Source organism: Pinus tabuliformis, chromosome 8 (genome assembly GCF_031772625.1).
Source record: "Pinus tabuliformis cultivar Carrire ecotype Pingquan chromosome 8, CPIR1, whole genome shotgun sequence".
In the NCBI taxonomy this organism is placed as follows: domain Eukaryota; kingdom Viridiplantae; phylum Streptophyta; class Pinopsida; order Pinales; family Pinaceae; genus Pinus; species Pinus tabuliformis.
This window is the reverse complement of record NC_142294.1, coordinates 390927165-390952005: the sequence shown is the minus strand read 5'-3', so window position 1 is coordinate 390952005 and position 24841 is coordinate 390927165. Positions and strand designations below refer to the sequence as shown.

The 24841-nt window shown below is 39.8% G+C and overlaps 1 pseudogene; it reads right to left on the bottom strand.

Moving 5' to 3' along the window:
- Window positions 1-11090, bottom strand: part of LOC149235734 (leucine--tRNA ligase, cytoplasmic-like) — a 45996-nt pseudogene extending 34906 nt beyond the window's left edge.
- Between the last annotated feature and the right edge of the window lie 13751 nt (window positions 11091-24841).

Here is a 24841-nt window from a genome sequence, read left to right as displayed (position 1 = left end):
GATTCAGGCCCTGGAAGCTCAAATGACATAATTAAATGAGGCCAGGGAGAATTTAGCCAAGGTAAATGAAAGATATGATAAATCCAAGCAGACTGTGGCAGAAAAGGGCAGGGAAATAAAGGCCCTCAAAGACAGGATAAAGGAGCTAGAAAAGGAGCTCAAACTGGATAAAGTGGTGGCTGAGCTCAAGACAGTGCTATGGGCCAATATTGGCCAATCAATCACTGATCAATGGCAGTATATTGAGACAATTCATGAACAGCTGGAGCTCATTGCAAAAGCACAGAGGGAAATTCAGGGATCAAGGGCCTCTCTAGGCAATATGCCTGAAGTTTCCAACAGGATGATCAATGTGCTTAATAATAGAACAAGTGCTCAGTTAGCAACTATGGGAATCTCCAACAAGACTGAGACTATTTTGTTAATAAAGAGTGTCCTAACACTAAGAATCCTGGTGCAGACACTAGAAAGAAGGACCCAGGACATGCAGACAGAGGTCAATAGATTCATGGACAAATATGTGGCATTGCAAAATAGAGGTCTCCCTAGCTTACTGAACAACGCAGGAAGGCTACTTACACATGAGCAGTATGCCAAGAGGGTCAACACATTCGCCACAAATCAGATCACTGAAAGGCCCAGCACCTCAGAGGAAACAGGGCCAGCTACAGGACAAAGTCTCTACAACAGGATAGAAAACTTATTTTTTATCATGGATGAGATCAAACATCTGTTTGAAGTGCCTCCAAACTTCTATAAATATACAGAGGCAGATGAGACTTTGGATGCAATTTTGAGACATCAATTTCCCACACAGGAATGGTGGACTAAGGCAATACAGATGATCTTATAGACCAGAAGCCATTCACTAAGTTTTTTCATCAAAAAACATCAGTGATCATGCACAGGAAAATTTGATGAAATCAGCATGCATGAAAAGGAAAAGGCTGGGCCAACTCAGCAGAACTAATCGGCCAATAAAGCAAGATTGACAGCTACAGGTGACAGGGCCAAAAAACTACAACACGACATGCATAAAGGCACATTTTTCCAGAGTTAAAGCAGAATGTTCAGACCGACTCAGTGGCCTCCAAAGGTCAAAATATCTTCTGACATACGTAAAGAGGACTTATTTGTATTCAATGATGTAATCAGTTTCTTATCTACTATCTTGAAAAGTGGGTGAACGTATTCATTTCTAGAAAGACTCAAGGCTCCAGATATTTTGTATGACCAATTGTATATATTCCCCACTCACATAATCTTGCAGGGGTTGTTGTTGATCTCTCTTCAAGAGTTTCTTATGCTGTAAATTTTCCAGACTATTAATACAAAAGCTGATGGAATTTCCAAGGCTCTGCGTTATCTGAGTCATTGTGGTGTTTTGCTGAATGTTACAGGATTCCTGCGTGTTTCATGAATCAATAAGTTTTCTTCAAACTCTTAGTTATGTGTTTTGTCATCTTCTCATAGCTCATTCATGTTCTGTGTTTTACAGCTAATGGCAAAGAAAAAGAATAGTTCTAGGATTTAATCACAGATTACCCTAGACTCAATCGATGCTATTATAAATGTTTTCTTCAGTTACAGTTATAAAGGTGTAATTCTTAATTGCTGCACTTTCAGACTATATACTTTCACAGTGATTGTTGTTTCAGGAATTCAAGTTTGCTCCTGTGCAACATATCTCTTTCTCATACCCAGCTTAGTGGAAAATTCTTAATTGCCTTTCACTGGTTGAACACACTTCACCATCACAATTTCAAATTTGTTTCATGAAGCATTTAAACGGCCCTGTAATTTCAGTAACTCAACTCAATATTCAGTCAACCTGTAGCCACAGACTCCATTGCCCAATGGACTAATACTGCCTGAAAACTTACACCTCAGATGCAGAAGACATCCCTCAACCAAAACATAAAACAAAACCCTGAACATTATAGCTAGCCTAAAATACTATCAAAACAGAGACAAATTATAAAGAGAGAGCCCTCTCTGATTACAGTTTGGCTAGAAACTGCAATCCAAAGATTGGTTAGTGGTTACCCCGGCCGTATTCCCTTGGGAGTCAAAGGGAACAACCTGGGTGCTAACATAATTGGCGACTCCGCTGGGGACATCTTATTTTTCAACTGTTGTCTGTCTATAGACAGTGGTTCTAAAAGTTTAAGCAGTCCCTTGAAACAGTTCTAAAAATATCCTAAAATATCAAAAGCAAGTTCAGAAGCTGGCTCCTAAAAGGGAAACTAGACACACTAGGTCAAACCCTGACCCCAATCCACCAGCTATTTTTGAAAATCCTAATACAATCCCCAAGATCATTAGGAAGCAGCGGGAACAGGAGACCCTTGCTGACTCAAGTCCTGAGACAGCTCATCCAAACCCTGTTCCAACTCCAATCAAGGTTCTATTTCGGTCTAGCCTTGATTCCCCCAGTTCACCATCCACATCTCATAGTCCTCCTTTTACACCTTCATCCACTGCACATATTCCCTTGACCAACACTCTAGTTTCCACCTTTCCCACCACCCCTGTTGTACCAGTCATTCATGCTGTCCCAGTTATCCCTGTCAACCCCATAAATCCTGCAAGTATGGCTAATAGATATGCACCCCTGTAGTTACCTTCCAATGCTCCAGCTCTACCTCAGGACTATCAATCCAAGATCTCATATTTTGACTCCACTGGCCCTTTCACAACATTTCAGCATGCCAGAAGGATGCAAGACCACTTTGAGAACTATGAAATAGATGATGACAGTGTGAGAATGAGAATCTTTGTTCAGAGCCTCACAGGGGATGTAAGAACTTGGTTTAGATCACTAGCTGCAAATACCATCACAACTCCTGATGACCTTTATCAAGCCTTTACTAATAGATGGGAGAAGAAGAAAGATCCCCTGCACATACTTGGTGAATATGACACAATCAAACGAGGTCCTCAAGAGACCGTTTTGGAGTATTGTGCAAGATTCAATAATGCATATAACACAATAACACAGAATTTAAGACCTCCCCCTGATTTAGCCTTGTACAAATTTCCTGATGGTTTTGACCCTGATATGGCATATTAATTAAAAGAAAGGGTGCCTGAAACCCTTGAAGAAGCCCAAAAGGTTGCTGTCACAGTGGAGGCTAACCTGATTGCCAAAAGAAACAGGGCAAGATTAGAAAAGAGAACCACCTTCAAAGAAGAACCCTCAGCCTTTGATCAAAAACTGGATGCAATACTCACTGGTATGAAGAGATTGGGGGATAGAGTAGAATCAGTTGAGAGAAAGTCATCATGGGATGCACCACAAAATAACCCTAACAGGAATCCAAACTTTAGGAGAAATCAAAACCCAAACATTGGCAAGACCGGTTCTGACCCAGACATAAGACCTCCTTTCCAGGAAAACTATACTGAGGCATCCACTTCGGATGAACAAACAGATGACACCCACATTAACCTGATGGGCCTGAATGATGAGCAGCAAGTTTTCCTAAGTCAAGAGGATCATAAGGATGATGACGTTCAACAATTCCAAACCAGGTCAGGTGAGTCGTTCGACTTTAAACAAGGATATGACACAACTGTTTATGAAGTTCATAAGCAATACAAGCTAAGAAGCAGAACTATAAATGTGACACAGCCTGACAAGACAAAGGACACTCCGCAGCCTAAGAAAGCCACTGTCACAGAACCAAGTGACAAAACTGGCCCAATCACAGATGAGGTAATAGTTGAGGAAGTAACTGAACAACAGCCTATGGCTACATCACCCTTGCAGCCCAATCCAAGTAACACTTCTCAAGAGGTCAGTAACAAGGACAAGCTTCAAGATCAAGATAAGAATCAAGAAGAAAACCTAGTGAACAAGGAAAAGGCTGCCACCCACAACACCAAGATCCAATCTGAAAGACCCTTTGACTTAGAAGCTGAAATTGGCAAATTGAAGGTAGCTGTTCCTCTTTCAGAACTAGCCAAGCATGACATTTATAGACAACAAATCAAGAAGTCCCTTCAGCTAACTCGTAATAAAGATAATGTAAATGTGTTAGATGACACCCCAGAATTGCTTTTCGGTCCAGAAGTTGATGGAAAAACAGCCGTTGCAGGTATCTTACCTTTTTATGTCAGTTTACATGTTCATGATAAGATACTACACAATGCTATGTTTGATTCAGGTGCCTCTCACAACTTGATGCCCAAATCAGTCATGGAAAGATTGAATCTAGATATTACAAGACCATATAAGGACCTATTCTCATTTGACTCCAGCCAAGTCAAGTGTCTAGGCTTAATAAAAGACTTATGTGTGTCCCTTGTTCAGTACCCAAATAAAACAATTCTCATGGATGTTGTGGTTGCTGATATCCCACCTAAATATGGGATGCTGTTATCAAGATCATGGGGGGCTAAACTCCAAGGTTCCCTACAACTAGACATGTCATATGCAACCATCTCTGTCTTTGGGCAACCAAAAAGACTATACAGAGAAACACTTATGAAATACATGGTCAGCAATGAAGAAAAACCTCAAAATTTTCCCATATATGCTGTTCATTCTGATATAGACTCATATATTCTTTTCAATGACAATACAGGTCTTACAAATAATGATGTTGAAACCAAAACATTTGAACAAGACCAGGACATTAATGAACAAGCTGCTGCTCTAGAAATCAAGCTAATTCAATCAAGTGATCAGACTGTCCTAGAAGACAAACCAGGTGAAAAACCAGAACTTCAACTTATGATCCCAGATCACAGAGAAGTTATTAAATCTCCCCTAGAAAAAGAGAACCTATGGTTTCTAGAATTTGATGGGTCAGTTAACAAATTAGGGGTAGGAGCTGGGGTTTGGATACATAACAAGCAGAACAATCATGCAGAAGGTCGAGCCTATAGACTAAATTTCAGATGCACTAATAACATGGCAGAATATGAAGCTCTCTTGCTAGGCCTTAAGCTAGTAAAATCCTTACAAGCCATAAAAGTTTCAATTATGGGAGATTCAGACTTAATTATCCAACAGGTAAAGGGAAATTTTGTTACTAATGATAAAAGACTAAGATCTTATAGATCTGCTGCTGCTGAACTACTACAGTCCTTCACTGAATTTCAAATTACCAAGATTCCCAGGACCCATAACCTGCATGCTCATAGCTTGGCCACATTTGCAAGCACCTGCAAGTTACCTTTTGAGCCCCATCATTGCTTTACAGCTCAGGTAAAACACAGACCTTCTGTCCCAAACAGTGTCAAAGACTGGCAAGTATTTGAAGATGATGCATAGATAAATAATTTCCTGACCCTGCAACAAGAATTTGCAGGACTCAATATTGACATTGAGGGAGCAAGTCAATCACAAATACTTGAAGGAGCAAGTCAATCACAAATACTTGAGGGAGCAAGTCAATCACAAATACTTGAAGGAGCAAGTCAATCACAAATACTTGAAAGAGCAAGTCAATCACAAATACAGAGTGAACAGAATAACAAGCCACTATCACCTAAGACAGCTCACCAAATCCTACATCCAACAATTTTCAACAAAGACAACATACAAGAAATTCAACAAATCAGTTGTGAAGAAGTGGCTGATGCTGAAGCTGAAGTGATACAATTGAAAGATAATTTTCTTCCAACAGGCCTAACTCCGCTAGAGGATATTTTTGATTCAAATGATGTCCCTAGAAAACCCAAAATGCAGCCCCTTAACTCTGCCATTGAAGAATGCAACATTGGAACCATGGAAAATCCCAAGATAATAAAATTGTCTGCATCCCTACCCCCTGATCAAAAGCCCAAATACATTGACCTTTTCAAAGAGTTTCAAGATGTCTTTGCATGGAGTTATGAGGACTTAAAATCCTATGACACCTCTGTTATCCAACACACAATCCCTCTCAAACCAAATCAAAAGCCATTCAAGCAAAAATTGAGAAGAATAAACCCTATGCTCCTCCCTGCAATTGAGAAAGAGGTACAAAAAATGTTTAAGGCTGGTATCATAGCACCAATCAGGTTTTCTGATTGGATTTCTAATTTGGTACCTACAAGAAAGAAAACTGGTGAGATAAGACTTTGTGTTGATCTTAGAAACCTAAACCAAGTGTCCCTCAAAGACAACTATCCTTTACCTAAGATGGACCACATTCTCCAAAGAGTGGTAGGAGCCTCAAGGATCTCATTACTTGATGGATTCTCAGGCTTTAATCAAATCCTAGTGCACCCTGATGATCAAGATAAAACTGCATTCACAACCCCATGGGGAACTTTCAAATATGTAAAAATGCCTTTTGGATTGAAGAATGCAGGGGCAACATTTCAAAGAGCAATGGATATTGCTTTTGCCAAAGAGATTCATGACTTCCTTGTCATTTATTTGGATGACCTCACACCTTTCTCAAAATCAGACCAAGAACATTTGAAACATTTGAGACAGATCTTCCTAACATGCAGGAAATATGGCATTTCCTTGAATCCCAAGAAGTCTCTATTTGGTCTGGAAGAAGGCAAGTTATTAGGGCATATTATTTCAAAGAATGGCATAAGAATTGACCCGGACAGAATACAAGCTATCTTACAAATGCCCCACCCAAGAAACATCAAAGAATTGCAAGCCTTCTTGGGTAAGATCAACTTCTTGAGAAGGTTTATCCCAAACTTAGCAGAATTGATCAGATTACTAAATAACATGCTAAAGAAGGACTCAAAAGTGAAATGGACAGTTGAAGCAAATCAAGCCTTTGAAGGCATAAAATTGGCCCTTACCCAAACTCCAGTCTTAACAAATCCTCAATTTGACAGGGAATTTATCATTTTCTCTTTTGCCTCCCAGCATACTATTGCTGTAGTTTTATTACAGAAAGATGACCAAGGAAATGAGAAACCCATTGCTTTCTTTAGTAGAGCTCTTAGAGATGCACCTATGAAATACCAAATCATGGAGAAACAAGCTTATGCTTTGGTCAAGGCCATTAAAGACTTTAGGATTTACATCCTTTATTCCCATGTTATAGCTTATGTGCCAAGTCCCATTGTAAAAGACATTCTCACTCAAGAAAACCTAGAGGGTAGAAGAGGAAAATGGATTGCCAACATCTTGGAATTTGATACTGAGATAAAACCTACAAAACTAATAAAAGGGCAAGGTTTGGCCAAACTAATGACATAAGCAAACTTCCAAGCCTTAGAGATAAACCAACTGGACAATGAACCGGAGCTGGCGACTCCAAAGATCAATGTAGCCTTTGAACAATCCCCTTGGTATTCTGATATATGTTATGTACTACAAAACCTGTGTGCTCCCCCAGGATTGTCCAGAACTAAATGTAGGTTCCTAAAAATGAAAGCTTCAAGATTTTGTGTCATGGATGGCAATTTGCTTTGGAAAAACCATGAAGGTATATTGCTAAACTGCTTAATTGAGAAAGAGACTAACAAAATAATGGAAGAATTTCATGCAGGTGACTGTGGTGGACACTTGTATTGGAAGTCCACTGTGGATAAGATACTGAGGGCTGGTTACTATTGGCCCACTGTTTTCTCTGATGTCAAGAAATTCACTACCTCATGTCATAAATGTCAAGTATTTGAAGGAAAGAGAAAGTTACTGCCACTTCCTCTGAGGCCTATTGCAACAGAGAGACCTTTTCAACAATGGGGCTTGGATTTCATTGGGGAAATTCACCCTTCATCTTCAGGCCAACATAGATGGATTCTAACAGCTACAGACTACTTTACTAAATGGATTGAAGCTGTTCCATGCAGACAAGCAAATGATTCCACTATCATTCAGTTCCTTGAGACCAATATTCTTTCTAGATTTGGTTGTCCTGATAAAATAATAACAGACAATGTTGCTGCCTTCAGATCTAAGAAGATGGTGAATTTCTGCCATAAATTTCACATTACCTTGGGCCATTCTACTGCATATTATCCCCAAGGAAATGGCCTTGCTGAATCATTAAACAAAAGCCTTGTGAACATCATAAAGAAGGTATTGGAAGAAAATAAGAAGAATTGGCATAAGAAGCTTGTGAATGCCTTATGGGCAGATAGACTAACAACCAAAAGATCAATTGGGATCAACCCATATGAGTTAGTTTATGGATTAGAAGCCAAATTTCCTTCATCACTGGGAATCCCTGTCATGAAATTACTTCAAGAGAGTCAAGCTGAGCCAAATGATATGCAAAGAAGGATAAATCAAATAATATGTTTGCAGCAAACTAGAGACCAAGTTTACAACAGAGTTCAAGTTTTACAAGAAAAGTTAAAGAAAGCCTTTAACAGAAGGACCAAGGCCGAAGATTTTAATGTTGGAGACAAAGTCCTCAAGTGGGACTCAAGAAGAGAAGATAAGGGAAAACATGGAAAATTTGATTCCCTTTGGAGAGGACCATTTGCTGTTCAAGCAATACAAGGAAACAATACTTATTTCCTTAAAAGTCTTAATGAAACTGATTTGGATGAAGGTCCTGTGAACGGTAGGATGTTGAAACACTATTTTGACTACTATCCATGAGTGCAGCATAATTTTACCTTGTACATATTCAGGTGTATATATTACTTTCTGTTAAAATGTAAAAATGCAGTTTCTCAAGTTTCATTAGTTATCAACAAAAGGCAAATGAGTTCAAAGATCTACCAAGATGGGAAGAGTACAATTTGGCATGTCAAAGCAGCATACTTCAAGTTTTAAAAACTATCAAGGGCCCAAGGAATTCTGACTTGCTGTTCTTGGCCTTTCAAATGGAAAAGCCATCCCCATGTGGAGCCACTGTTAGCTACCTATACCAATAGGTTTCATATTTCATGATTAGCAAAGAAAGTTCCAAATATGCTCTGCTTTGGTGATACAAAGATCCCATATTTCCAAAAGGAGACAAGGTGTGTATATAGCTTCATCTTGATTAAAGTTTTGATGGGTGGTCCAAAATCCTAATCTGGATCATGCCATGTTTCAATTTTTCTGTTGTAGAATAGAGAAAGAAGTCTGTCCAAACTGTTTAATCTTGGCAGACCAGTAGCTTAGGTAGAGAAGTAAGGTTCCCAACTGCTTAATCTGGGACCTTGGAAGCAATAAGGGTAGTTCTAGATAGAAAATCAAAAGGAAAAAGCCAAAGAAAAGAAAAGGCACATAAGGGTCTGCAAGTCTAAGTGCACCCTCCATGAAGAAACAAAAAATGCTAGGTAAATAGATGGGTAGGCAGATGGGGTTGCAGAAATGTCATTCCTTACAATTCCATATGTGCTAACCTATTCACAAAGGAATATCAATGGATTGAGAAGGTATTCTTCTCCATCATGTTGCAGCAAAATAAAGAAGCATGACTAACTTCCTTTTCCCCTTTTTCACCTTCATTACTAACATCCCTTCATCAGTTGTGTTCATGAAAGAATTTGAGGTTTTATGCTGGTTCTTATTCCTTTGAAAGCCACATTTCTTGTCTAAAAATCTTTTTATTTTGATCTACTCCCTAAGCTAAGCTATCTTCACATAAACTTAGTGAGTTCACTCCTCATTCACATTTTCCATCCATATTAACCCCTAACTTCTATTATCTAAATCCCCTATGTTACCCTATCCCTACTATTATAACACTATGGTGTATAAACCCCAAGCATTGTATAAATATCCCTCCCCTGGCATTATAGCCATATGTTCACTGTTAGGGATTAAATTGATATCTGGTCAGTTTGAGAACCCTAAGCCTTACCCCTCTTTCCCCTTCAGAAGTCATTTAACCCATTTAACCCTTCATTTGCTAAAAAACCTTGTAAAAAACCCCGTTTTCACCCTTAACCCGCTCAATTTGCAAAATGCACATGAAAACCCACTTTTTCTGATTTATCCAAAGTCTGGGCGCTGTGCGCGATTCTATAAAAAACATTGAAAAAACAATACAAATCCGCCAAAAGTCTAAAGTCCCCGCCGGGCGCAATTTTCAAAGAAAATATTATTTTAATCCCTGCCCGTATCCGTATCGACCTGGCAGCTTAACGATCCGTCGACCGTCGGATCGGGCCCTTTTCATCCGACGACCCACATGAATATCGGAGCGGCTCCGACGTCCAAAGAATAGCTTCCGATATTTGTTAGAGGGTGACGTCAGGCCTCTGCCATGCGTCACCCCCACATCGTATCGGAGCCCCCTCTGAAAATTCAGCCTCCGTATAATAAGCGGTGCGATATGATACCACTTACTGTTTTTGGTTTCTGCCAACCCACCCTGCCAACATCACTACCACGTCACTGTTGCGTCATCGCCGTGTCAGCACCCCCGCTAGCCATTTGCTCCACCTGTCCGCCACCTCATCGTCCCCATGGACCACTCTTAAGCCACCACGTCACTTGATGACGTCATGCTGACGTCATCCGACCTTGACCCCACCTGATGACATCATGCTGACGTCATCCAAAAAAGGCGCCAATGTTCTGAAAAATCCATATTTTGGCCAAAAATCCGTGTTTTTGCACTTTTCGCAAAAACAACTGCTGTTTCCTCTGCATGAAATTTACATCCAAAATGTCGCCAACCTGTTGAATTCGACCTGGACACCATTGGCGCGCCAAATCCACCTGCATTTTCACCATTGCCAAGCAAATTTACCAGGTATTTATCGAATTCACCTCCCCTGTGCTCGGTTGTATCCAAAATTGTCTGAAACAAAGCTTAAAAGAGTGAAAAACACATAATTTACCAGCAAATCCCCTGTACCTAGTCTCCATTTGCAACTGTAAGGTCGAAATTCACCTGCTAAGCCTTGTTTACCCAAGTTTTCATAGACCCTGTGTTCTGTTCGCGCAATTGTGAACGAGAAATCCAAACTGCACCAATTTGCCGTGAAAAAGAGTTTAAGGCCAAGCATTCGTCTCATCAAAGCTTTGAGCAGTATTTCAATTGCTGCAATTGACCATTCCATCCTCTGTTCCTCAGTAATTCACCTTTCTTTTTCAATTTCGTATTGCTCTGCACAGTGACACCAGATTATACAGCAGAATCCTAAACTAAATATGGATACTCCAGTAGCACCTGTAGCCTTGAATGTTGCCCCTTTAAATGCTCCTCAGAGACAACTGGATTGGCAGCCATTGGCAGACCTGGATTATCAGATAGCAGAAGAAATGCTAATGCACAAGTACCACATTCACTTGCTGAATGAGTTGAAGATTAAACATGAGGCTGGAACAGATGTATTGGGCATTTGGGATTCTTTCCTCCCTCTATTCAAACTCCCTCAGGTCAACCAGTTTCCTGACCTAATCCACCTATGTGCTGAATCCTACGACGCCACTCAGAGGGCTGTGATTGACCCTTCAGGCTCAGTTGTTTTCTATGTCACCCCTGAAGCCATTAGAGAGATGCTCCACTTCAAAACTGAGAAGAGATTAGTCCCTTTATCATTGGCTGATCTGATAAAGCAAGGGGCTAAATTGATAGAGGCTTAGATCACCAAGCTAAACCAGTTGTACATTGGGTCTGACACCGTGAAGTACCCTCCCATTTCTCATGTTTACCTCAACCAATTGGGCAGGGACCTTGTAGATATGATCAGTCCCATTCTGGGCTATAATTCTATTGAGTTTGTTGATGAGACTGTGCTGGTGATGATGCTCATGTTTGCCCCTGGCAAGTCTCCAATCTACTATGACTATGCCACCTACATATCTGACAAAATACATGAACAACTAATGAACTTATCAAGAGAAAGGGTGTTCAGATACACCTCTTACATATACCACCTAATTTTGTATTATCAACATGAGAAGTTTCACTTTGCTATGAAGAGAGTGGATGCACAAGGCAATCCAAGGTCAGTGGTTTATTGGTCCTCTGCCTTCCACTGCAAATCCAGCTCTCCATATACTTATTGTGAGTTTATAGACCTCTTCATTCACCCAGCCATGTCTCTGCTCATGAGCTCGCCTCCTCCTAGACTGACTGATGAGATGCAGAGGATTCTTCAGCTGTCCAAGGCATACAACATCGGGGATTGGTACTATTACCAACACCACACAGTCATTAGAATCTATGGGTATGAGTTGCCCCCATACAGATTGCCCAGGTATGTTCCCATGAGATTGTTTGCCCTAGAATACTTCAGGCAATTTGGGAATGCTGATGTGCTACACTTTTCAGGCAGAGGCAAGAAAGCATAGCTCAAGGTCATGAACCAATTAGGCCACTTTATCTACAACAAAAGGGAGGAAGGTTGGAAAGAGGCGGATAGCATGTTAGAATCCCTTGGCTTGCAAACCAGTTTCCTTTGGAAACCTTATGACCCCAATCACTTCATAACTTTAAGGAGGGTCAAATATAGGTTGTCAAGTTATGACCATGTAAGGTTGCCTCACATAGAAAAGTATGCAAATCAAATTAAATGGAGGAGAGGAACCTTAGAGGAGGCTGCTACACAAGAAGAATTAAATCAAAGAGCAGTTAGAAATATCCAAAAGATGGCTGACTTGGAGCTTTGTGCACAGGTGTTTGCTCTTCCAGGCACTCAAGTGGGAGCAGCTGCATCTTCCTCCACAGCAAATCAGCAAACAGCCAAAGCTACTGAGCAAACCTCTACCAAAGGCAAGGAAAAGGAAATGGAACCAGAACAGCCACCTCATGAAGAGGTGCACCATGAAGAGATGCAGCATGAGCAAGCACAGCAGCAGGAAATGCAGCAACAAGATGAGCAACAAGAAAAGGAGAAATTAGGGCAGCAAGAAAATATATCACAGGCCCCAATTTCTATTGAGCAGCAGCCCCAACAAATTGTGCCTCCTAGGCAAGAGACAATAGTGGAGGCCTCAGTCCTCCAAACCCCACAAAAAGAAGATATAAGCAGGAAGAGGGACAGAGAGACTCCCCTCACAACATCAACAACTCATGGGGAGAAAATACACAGAATGAATCCCTTCTCAGAGGAAGAAATGCCTATAGGGCAATCTTTGGGCATGGGCCCACCTAGCAGGGAGGCATCTGGGAGTTCCTTCCAGCAGGAACAAGAGAGGATAGTGGGAGGAGAAGTCAGCTCCTCAAGCCAGCAGAGAGAAGGTGAACTGAACATCAAACAACAGTTCATTGACATAAAGAGGAGGAATGAGCCAATAAAAATACAACTATATAATCATTTGTTGAAAATGGCTCCCACTAACCAGCAAAGACTGATGTCTGCATATGATGTTAATGAAGGTAAAATGATCATGAGTCACTTCATGCCAACTGCATTGCAACCACAGTCCCCTTCAGACTACTTGAGGACCAATCTTGAGGTCCTTTCCAAGGACATCCACCCAATGGACAAAATCGAATTGCATAAGCAAACGGGTGAGATGGTGTATGCCTCCTTGGCAAACAAGACATTGGATAACTACAGGCTAGAAAATAGCCTAAATAATACAGCTGCCCAACTTGAGTTGGATAGAGCATCCTCTCAAGCAAAGGACAACAGGATCAGAGCCTTAGAAGATATAATCATAGAGATTGGGGATGACCCCAAGGACATCAAGGGCATACAAGAAATATTGAAATTAAGGGATGCAGACATGGCAGCTTTGAGGAAAAAGATCAAAATCCAAACAACTATTCACCCTCAAACGGAAGATGTTGCCCAGCTGAGACATGATCAAGATGCGGCAGCTTTGCTGGTGTCTTTATATAAACAGCTGATCCAGACTCAAGAAAAGTTGGGAGAATCAGAGGCTGCACAGGCAACATTGCAAGCAGCAATACAGCAAAACGAAGGAGGTCAAACATCTCAGCCTCCTCCAGAGATAATTAACCTTGAGGAAGCTCCTCCAACTACTGCTCCCCTCACTCAACAAACAAAACAGGCAGCACCTTCTACCTCAGCACCACCACCAACAACAGAGTAGGCCCCAAGCCTGGACATGCAAAAGATGAGAAATGAGATTCAGGCCCTGGAAGCTCAAATGACAGAATTAAATGAGGCCAGGGAGAATTTAGCCAAGGTAAATGAAAGATATGATAAATCCAAGCAGACTGTGGCAGAAAAGGGCAGGGAAATAAAGGCCCTCAAAGACAGGATAAAGGAGCTAGAAAAGGAGCTCAAACTGGATAAAGTGGTGGCTGAGCTCAAGACAGTGCTATGGGCCAATATTGGCCAATCCATCACTGATCAATGGCAGTATATTGAGACAATTCATGAACAGCTGGAGCTCATTGCAAAAGCACAGAGGGAAATTCAGAGATCAAGGGCCTCTCTAGGCAATATGCCTGAAGTTGCCAACAGGATGATCAATGTGCTTAATAATAGAACAAGTGCTCAGTTAGCAACTATGGGAATCTCCAACAGGACTGAGACTATTTTGTTAATAAAGAGGGTCCTAACACTAAGAAGCCTAGTGCAGACACTAGAAAGAAGGACCCAGGACATGCAGACAAAGGTCAATAGATTCATGGACAAATATGTGGCATTGCAAAATAGAGGTCTCCCTGGCTTACTGAACAGCGTAGGAAGGCTACTTACACATGAGCAGTATGCCAAGAGGGTCAACACATTCGCCACAAATCAGATCACTGAAAGGCCTAGCACCTCAGAGGAAACAGGGCCAGCTACAGGACAAAGTCTCTACAACAGGATAGAAAACTTATTTTTTATCATGGATGAGATCAAACATCTGTTTGAAGTGCCTCCAAACTTCTATAAATATACAGAGGCAGATGAGACTTTGGATGCAATTTTGAGACATCAATTGCCCACACAGGAATGGTGGACTAAGGCAATACAGATGATCTTATAGACCAGAAGCCATTCACTAAGTTTTTTCATCAAAAAACATCAGTGATCATGCACAAGAAAATTTGATGAAATCAGCATGCATGAAAAGGAAAAGGCTGGGCCAACTCAGCAGAACTAATCGGCCAATCAAGATTGACAGCTACAGGTGACAAGGCCAAAAAACTACAGCACGACATGCATAAAGGCACATTTTTCCAGAGTTAAAGCAGAACGTTCAGACAGACTCAGTGGCCTCCAAAGGTCAAAATATCTTCTGACATACGTAAAGAGCACTTATTTGTATTCAATGATGTAATAAATTTCTTATCTACTATCTTGAAAAGTGGGTGAACGTATTCATTTCTAGAAAGACTCAAGGCTCCAGATATTTTGTATGACCGATTGTATATATTCCCCCCTCGCATAATCTTGCAGGGGTTGTTGTTGATCTCTCTTCAAGAGTTTCTTATGCTGTAAATTTTCCAGACTATTAATACAAAAGCTGATGGAAATTCCAAGGCTCTGCGTTATCTGAGTCATTGTGGTGTTTTGCTGAATGTTACAGGATTCCTGCATGTTTCATGAATCAATAAGTTTTCTTCAAACTCTTAGTTATGTGTTTTGTCATCTTCTCATAGCTCATTCATGTTTTGTGTTTTACAGCTAATGGCAAAGAAAAAGAATAGTTCTAGGATTTAATCACAGATTACCCTAGACTCGATCGATGCTATTATAAATGTTTTCTTCAGTTACAGTTATAAAGGTGTTATTCTTAATTGCTGCACTTTCAGACTATATACTTTCACAGTGATTGTTGTTTCAGGAATTCAAGTTTTCTCTTGTGCAACATATTTCTTTCTCATACCCAGCTTAGTGGAAAATTCTTAATTGCCTTTCTCTGGTTGAACACACTTCACCATCACAATTTCAAATTTGTTTCATGAAGCATTTAAACGGCCCTGTAATTTCAGTAACTCAACTCAATATTCAGTCAACCTGTAGCCACAGACTCCATTGCCCAATGGAATAATACTGCCTGAAAACTTACACCTCAGATACAGAAGACATCCCTCAACCAAAACATAAAACAAAACCCTGAACATTATAGCTAGCCTAAAATACTATCAAAACAGAGACAAATTATAAAGAGAGAGCCCTCTCTGATTACAGTTTGGCTAGAAACTGCAATCCAAATATTGGTTAGTGGTTACCTCGGCCATATTCCCTTGGGAGTCAAAGGGAACAACCTGGGTGTTAACAAATTGTACATCTCTACAACAGTTTGGCAAGGAAATAAACCAGGATTTGCAGCTATTTTTGTGGGATTCTTGTGGTAATGTGTTTTTTCATAGTTTCTCCTTCTGTTATTATTTTTTCTAATTAGCTATGTGTGCCAAAATCTAATTCATTCTTCTAAACTAAATGAAATCAAGGTAGATAGGTAGAATACATTGGTTACAGTTCTCTGCCTTGGGAATCCATTTAGTTTTTGATTTTTTCTATAGTTTGAAGAGGATACATGATCTCTGCATGCCCTCCTCAGCTCCTCATCAGTATTAGACCTGCCATCTCACTCGATTTCAAGTGCTAAAACATCTACCTACCTCACCCCATAGAACACCCTGCATTCCTGACTTGATTTCCCGAACCCAAAGCTGCCTGCTCCATTTGATGAAACAAAAACCCAAACAAAATCAATCAGAAACCCTAGAGATACTATACCTAGCCTAAAATCCAAATTTGATCTAGTCATCTCCATTGTTATTGACAAGGAGAGATCCCTCTCATGACCTGGTAGGGCTAGCTACCAGGTTAAGCTTGGTTTGTGGTTATCCTAGGATTGCCTCCCTTTAGCCTGAGGTCAATCTAGGCTCTAACATAGTGGCGACCATACTAGGGAACGTAGTTTTATGTTCCTCAATAAAATGTATCAAGTTTATATCTGATTGTTGATGGTGGACAACGATCAGACATCGGGAGGCTGAAATAATTCACCTGGTGACTCTAAATTAGTTTCGAGATTAGATCCAAGGACTCCACTGGATGATGAACCTGACTAGCAAAAACATGAAAGGAAAATATGGAAAGATCAGGTATTCAAGTTGGAATTTCATTCAAGATATTATGATCTTTTTTATAAATTATTTCTTCTCTTTTCCCAAGAAAGTCAAGCAGGTTTTACAAAGTATATTGTATTTGAGAAAAGATCCTAGACCTGCATTTGATTCTTCCCCTTTGAAGATTGTGAATACCGAATATTCACATGCCTTTGATATTGATCAAGACCCTTCTTCATAATCTTGTGATGACCATCATCAAACTCATGAGCCTTTGTATTTACTCCTATACCTTGCAAAATTCTAGATAGATACAAGCCTTTGATTTTACCTCTTATATCCCATGCTCTCCCTAAAAATCATTACCTATATCTACCAAGATTTGATGGCGAATGTGACAACATCACTGCTGAGAGACATGTACTGAATTTTGAGTCTTTTCTTGACCTTTTTGAAGTTGATGAAGAAGATGTCAGTATTATGCTTTTTTCTCTTTCTTTGCAAGGCAAAGTCAAGAGTTGGTTCAAAACCCTGCCCGATGTGAGCATCTCAGATTTCTAGCAATTTGTCAAAGTTTTCCTCAACAGGTGGGTGGTCAGACAGAACCCTTTCTTGATTCTAGAAGAGTACAACCAGCTGAAAACACTGCCAGGGGAGACAGTACAATAGTTTTCTGCCAGATTTCACCAAGTTTATTGTTCGATGCCTATTACTATAATACCTCCTCCTGGATCCACCCTCTTGCACTACCTGGAAGCCTTTGATCTGGAAATGGAGTTTCAGCTGAGAGAAAGGAACTTTGCAACACTTGAAGAGATGCAAAACAATGCAGTAGATGTAGAGGCTAATCTACTGATCAGAAGGGCAAAGTTGAAGGAAGAAGATATGAAGAACATAGATCCAAAGGAATCGAAATCTTTAAATGTAAAGCTCGACATTTTGGTAAGTGCAGTGGAAGATATGATGCAAAAGATCACCACAAGGAATGAGTATGATGTTCAAGACCATGGCTCGCAGATTGAAGAAGAACAAGTGGCTGATGCAAAACATTTTCTTTGTTATCCCAATTGTCATAGATCTGATAATGATTGTTTTATAGATCATCTTGTAGAAGAGAGATCTGTTTATATGACATGTATGCTTGATGATGTGTTTATACTGATGATTTGCCTCAGTTTGATTAGTATGATGATGATTATGTTCTCCAAACAGAAGCTAGTCTTGCAGACAAACCAACAGCTAGTTTGTGGAAGGAGGAAGTTCACTTTCAGCAGTTCGAGTATAGTGATCAGTTGTTACATATCAGCCATGGAAGTGAGGAGGAAAGTGCATCAAATTTTGAACTAAGTGAAGGATCTTTGCCTTTTTGTTTTACTTTGTTTCAGTTCATCAGAGACAACTTTCATGCAATCAGAAATAAACCGTCGATAAGTTTTGATCTTGACCATCTAAAGGGTAATGAAATCCTTGTTCAAGACTTCTCATACCCAGATTTGCAGCCACCAAATTCCATTGAATGTTAGGATGTAGTTGAAGACTTGGAAGCTGGAACATATGACCAAATGATGCAAGATGATTTCGTACCATTCTGTTTTGAATCTTTTCCATTTTTGAAGGGAAATTTTCATAGTACATCTTCAATAAAGGTTGAGCAGCCTGTAGAAAATCATGCAATCTCATTAGAACCAACAGAAAATGGGTTGCAATAGTCTTTTCAAGTTTTTCACGGTCCAATAGCTAATGTGTTGGATGATGTTTGCAGTCAAAGTCCTTCTTCATTAGCTAACTGTGAGCTTGAAAAAAGTATTGATACAAACATGATCTGGTAGCTAGTTTCTTTGTCATTATCAGCAGGAGTCTCATCACAAAGGTCAGATGAATTTTTGCATTCATGGTACGAGGAGAAGAAAAGTAATCCATTGGATGAGCTAAGTCCCAGTGTGCATGAATTTCAAGATCCTTAAGCAGTGTTTTTGGAGGCGGATAGAGAATCTATATTATTCAACAAATCTGTTTACAAGTTTTCACGGGAGTTTCCTTTTAGTAGTTCTTTCTTGTTGTTCATAAACAAGCACTTGCGGAGAATTAAAACAGCAGCCATAATGCTTACTTGGTTGCATTGGTTTTTTCATTTCACTTGATCAGGTGATGAATGGAACAGTTAGAGTAGGTTTTAATGAATAAGATCCATTATGAGCATCTTTTCCAGTTTGTTGGTTGTGTTTTAGTATTGAGTCAGTTTCAAGTCAGTTTGTGTCTTTGAGTCATCAGTATTCAATCATGCATTTCAGTTTGAGTCTTTCTTGACTCCGTTTCCCAATGGATGAGGCACTAATCTACATGTTCCTAGAGATATATGGTTCTTGGCACCTCCAAGGAGCTACCATACCCATTGGAGGCAATGTTAGTGTTAGTGTCTTCACACTGCCATCAGTGATCAAAGTCTGCTCTTTTGCATTTCATAGTAGGAGTCTCATTCTAATGAGGTTGTATTCCATTGGGTCATGAATCCACTGATGGTAGGGTTTGCCTCAATTTTTCCCTCATGGTATGTACTTGCTGATCTACTTCCATACTTTTCAGTCATGATTCATGTTCATTTTGCAGTTCATTCCATCAATTACATAGGGTTTGGTTTCATTAGGTCTTAAGGTTTTTACCATGGTTAAAATTAAGTGATTATTGCTAATAATGGTTAGAAAACACATGAGGATGAAAATAATGATCAGAAAGGTTTAATCTCTTAATTTGTAAACTTAATAAATTTTTCACCTCAAAACTAGTTTTGAGGTGAAAAAAAAGCATTGGTATATTATTTGTAAATTTCATGTAATTTTATTATTTCTCATATGTAATTAATAGTTTCATGCTACTCTTGGTTACCTGCTGATATTTCCAAGTACACGCCATTACAAAAGTCCAAGAAATCAAGCATCAGTTCACCTATTCAAGCAAAAGATCAAGCATCCAAAAAACAGAGTTATTTGAAAAGAAAATAGACATTACAAAGTGGGTTTTGAAAATTAAAAAATCAAAGTTGAAGAGCTATATAAATATCATCCCTCTCTTAAATCATTTCATTGTTTGAGTTGAAGTCCATGAGCTAAAAACACGATTTTGAAGTGTTATTGGGCAAAGGGGTGCATTCACTATGTTTTTGGAGAAGTTCTGATTGGCGCTACTGTTACATAGTAATTTGTCACTGTCCTCATCTCAGTCCCTTTACTGTGTCATACATCAAATAAACATGTCCATATCTTCCCACTCGTGCAAGAAGATTAAGCAAATGCTCTCTAATGCTGAAGATTGGCCCTTTTTGACTAAGTTCATGCATCGTCGCTAGTAAACCCTGAAAATGCGTGACTGTTCTCTATCATGCACTGTATCATTGCGACATCATCGCTAGTCCCCAGTTCATGACCTGTGACAATCCAGGTTTGGTGAATTTGTTCAAAAATTCGGCCTTCTGGATGTTTCTAGAGCTGGTTGTTGGGTCGGTTTGGGTCGCCTTTCTGCCTCTAGGATGGTGGTTCCGCCTCTTGTGCAACCTCCCTTGAGGATAGTCTCCCTCTCCCTCATTTCATGGAGACTCCTTCTCCTATAAAGTTATTCACCATTGCTATGATCTGCTAGTTATTCTAGTTGGGCAGTGCTGCTAGTTTTTTTGAGTTTGGTAGATAACTTTGGTGTGAGTGTGAAAATTGTGGGATTGCTAATAGTTTGATAAGAGGTTGTGGAATGCCTTAATCTTGTATTAGAGCTTGTGAGTGAGAGAGAGATATAGTCTATTTGGGAGACCCATTCTTGAGAGTGAATGCTTGAAGAAACATACTGGTTGGACCCTCTGAGAAGGCTTTCGACGTCAAGAATTGGTTGTAATCATTGCTCTTGATTTATCTTAATACAATCAATGATGATTTCCTATATCTTGAGTACAATTTACTTGATAGCTTATGATTTTTTGACTTTATAAGTAAATAGATCATTGTTGTTCTCAGTTACGTGCTTTGTCATTTTCTTGTGGTGTTTCAGGTTGATTGCTCATCAAGGAGAAAGAAACGGAAGCTGGAGCAGTGCAATGAAATGTCATCAACCACCGGTTTGAGGTAGGCCTCCAACAATGACTATTTAAGGGAATCGATTGTTGTTTTGTCTTTGCTATGACTAGACCCACTCTAGGGCTAGAGGGGTTGCCTCTGCCTGTAGAGGGAGCACTTTCCTACTTCACAGCTATGCACCAAAGGCTGGCACTATGCACCTGGATGATTGATGCAGTGTAAAAATGAATGGGCACTACACACGAAACTGGCACTACGCACCTGGGTGAGTGCGCTACGCACCTGCTAAGCTACAAATCGTTCCAAATCGCTTCAACTCACCTCAAAACTTCCAAATTTCATCTTTTCAAGTAAGTAACACCATCATTATTGCTGAAAAGAGTTGTTGCAATCAGTCTTTGTGTTTTTACCCCTCAAGAAGTCAAACCCTAGTTTTCACCAAATAGTCTCATAAATTACAAAGCTCACTCATTCACTGTTGTCCTAATCTCATCTATTTTTTGTTCCCTAAAACCCATTCCCTCATATAAAATTCCCAAACCCTATACATACACCCCAAACCCTACACTATTCCCAAACCCTACTCACTCCCTAAATCCCATTCACACTCTTATTCACTCTCACCTATTTACCTATAAATCTCTTCATACTCATCTTACATTCATTCACCTTATCTCTTCATTCAGCACACTTCATTCACCACAAGAGAAACAACTATAAAACAATGGAGAGGGACAATGAATATGAGCTAGAAGAAGAAACCCTTAGTGATAGTTCCAGGGAGAGAGACACACAGGGTAGGAAGCCTCATAAAGAAGGAAAACATATCAGAGAGGAGCCTACTAGTTTGAGGGAGCTGCAAGCCTACCCATTTGCCATTTCTTGTTTTAAACACCAGTCATGTTTTGATTTCTGTGAAATGGTGGAAAGGGTTAAATTTCATCATGAATTAGCAAGGTTGTTTGTGACACATTTGGACAACAATGAGGTAAACCTTGCTGGAGTTACATTCACTTTGTCACTAGCTGTCATTTCAGAGGCTACATGTATTCCAAATGTGGGTGAAAAGTGGAACAAAGGTCAGGACATTGTCAGGGAGTACTATGAGCCTTACATCAAGGCTAGGTACCATGGCAAACTCAAGACAGTATTCCCCTTTAAATTCTTGGAGGACATGTTTGCTCCATGGATGAAGATCATCATCAAGTACTTTACTTGTGAAGGTAGGTTCTCCTGATTGTATGCCTACCATATTAGACTGCTGATGCATTTCACTAGGGTGAGAATGATGGATATGCCCTACTTCATGTTTAGAAACATTGAAAAGATGGCACTTATTTTAAAGAAGAAATCATATCCGTAGCAGTTAACTAGCATTTACAACTACTCTTTGATTAAAATCATGGTTTTACGTCAGCTGAACCTTCTTAACATGCCATGGGAGACTTTCATTTCTCGTGAAATGTTCAAAGGCCCTAAAATATTTTCATCAATTCCTCATGGAGAAGGTGGACCTTTAGGACATGAAAAGGTCCAAGATATTGAAACTGTTGGAGTGCTAGTATTTTTAACATATGAGATAGACACTAGGAAACTTTTTGCAGCTACTAGACGAGTATTATCTCCACAAGGTGTGGAAGGGGTCTCGCCTAAATCATCAGGCTACAAGCAAACACTATCTCCACAAGGAGTGGAAAGGGCTTTGCCTTCTTCTTCAACTAAACATGTACATGTTGAGCAGCAAAGCAAGGGTAAAGGTAAAGGCAAGAAAAAGATGCATAAGAAGGATCTTGGAGATGGGCAAGAGAGAGATTTTGACCTTGTTGATCATGAGGAGACACAAGGAGTTGATGTCATTGACTTGGATACTCAAGATCCAAAGACTGTCAAAGACATGATCATAAAGGAACAAGAGGCTGAGATACAAGCCTTGTTAGAAAATTTAGAGAGGGCTAAGTGGGTCATCGAATATCTAGAGCAAGAAAATAAACAATTGAATGATAAGAAAATCCTCATGGAGCTGCAAATGATCAAGGAGAATCGGCAAAAGACTAAGAAGGCAAAGGTCAAGTTGAATCCAATTGAACAAGAGATCGAGAATGACTGGGAAACTTGGCTTGAGAGGGTTAATATACACCTTGAGGGGCTGATTGAGAAGGCCAACAGAGAAAAGAAGATGCTTCGCCACATGGCCTACCACTACATGACCCAGAATAAAATCTGCAACATAAGAATGAGGAAGCTTAAGGCTATGTTGAGGAAGGCCTTAAGGAGCAAAAAGGAGCAAGACAAATTTAAAATCTTGGCTAAAGCCTCACTATCCCATCAAATAAATTAATGATAGAGCCTTGTGCCAAATTTGGGCAAGTTTTGACAAATTTTGGTCATTTTCAATTTTTGAAATTTTGTAACACAAAAATTTTCCCTAGGTGCGTAGCGCCACCGGTGCTACGCTTTTCACTAGAGGAATTTTTGAAGAAATGGCTTGTATATTTAGATTCAACATGATGAGAGCATCAAACCCAGAAAATCTCAGCAATTTTGGAGCAAAACTTGGTCACCAAAAGGTCAAAAAACCATCAAAAAATGACCTCTCTGCCTCTTTTTGGACACACAGAAGCAGCCTTGGGAGATTTCACGTTTGAGGGGGGAAATTACCTCCAAATGCACAAATTCAAGATGTTCCAGAAACTAGACAGTAAGACCTTTCTAGTGAGATATCGTGGGCTCAATTTGGCTAAGGGGAAGGCCTCCAAAAGTAGCTGTGAATTGGTGTTATGCCCCTGGCCAATGGCGCTATGCATAGAGGCAGTTTGCCCAAAAATCCAGTTTTCACCTAGTTTTTCTACAAGTTGACTTTTTATCTCATCATGGATGAATTTATGATTGTAAATGATGCTATGCTATGTAAATTTAATTGTAAAATGATCTTAGAGGGTAGATTCATCATTTTGAGGTGGTTTGGGGGTCAGTGAATCAGTTTCCATGCTTATAGAGGCAAGTTGTTCCACTGCCTATATTCCTATTCCTTGTTGGGAAATGGTTGTAACAGTCCCTTATCTCTTGGATTAGACCCCTGATGGCTAGCATAGGTGGTTTTTATGTCTATATTATGTATTTTTTCAATCATTAGCAAAGGTTGGACTCTCTTGGATGCTCTGAGCTACATTGTACATCTCTACAGCAGTTTGGCAAGGAAATAAACTAGGAATTGCAACTATTTTTGTGGGATTCTTGTGTTAATGTGTTTTTCATAGTTTCTACTTCTGTTAGTAGTTTTTCTCATGTGTTATGTGTGCCAAAATATAATTCATTCTTCTAAACTAAATGAAATCAAGATAGATAGGTAGAATACATTGGTTACAGTGCTCTGCCTTGGGAATCCATTTAGTTTTTGATGTTTTCTATAGTTTGAAGAGGATACATGATCTCTGAATTCTCTCCTCAGCTCCTCATCAGTCTTAGACCTGCCATCTCACTCGATTTCAAGTGCTAAAACACCTACCTACCTCACCCCATAGAACACCCTGCATTCCTGACTTGATTTCTTGAACCCAAAGCTGCCTGCTCCATTTGATCCAGCAAAAACCCAAACAAAATTAATCAGAAACCCTAGAGCTACTATACCTAGCCTAAAATCTAAATTTGATCCAGTCATATCAACTAATATTGACAAGGAGAGAGCCCTCTCCCGACCTGGTAGGGCAAGCTACCAGGTTAAGCTTGGTTTGTGGTTATCCTAGGATTGCCTCCCTTTAGCCTAAGGTCAATCTAGGCTCTAACAACCTCCAACCCCGAACTTCAAACTTTGAATTTTTCTCAAAAAAATTTTCACAGCTATGATAACCTTTGCTACGATACCATGTAGGAATTTCACCGTAGATAACCTGATAATGCAATGTACTAAAGCGAAATACTTGATCTACTTCTACTATCAAACTTTGCGGAAGTTTAATAAATTTGAGCAAGATCAATTGGAACACATATAACAGA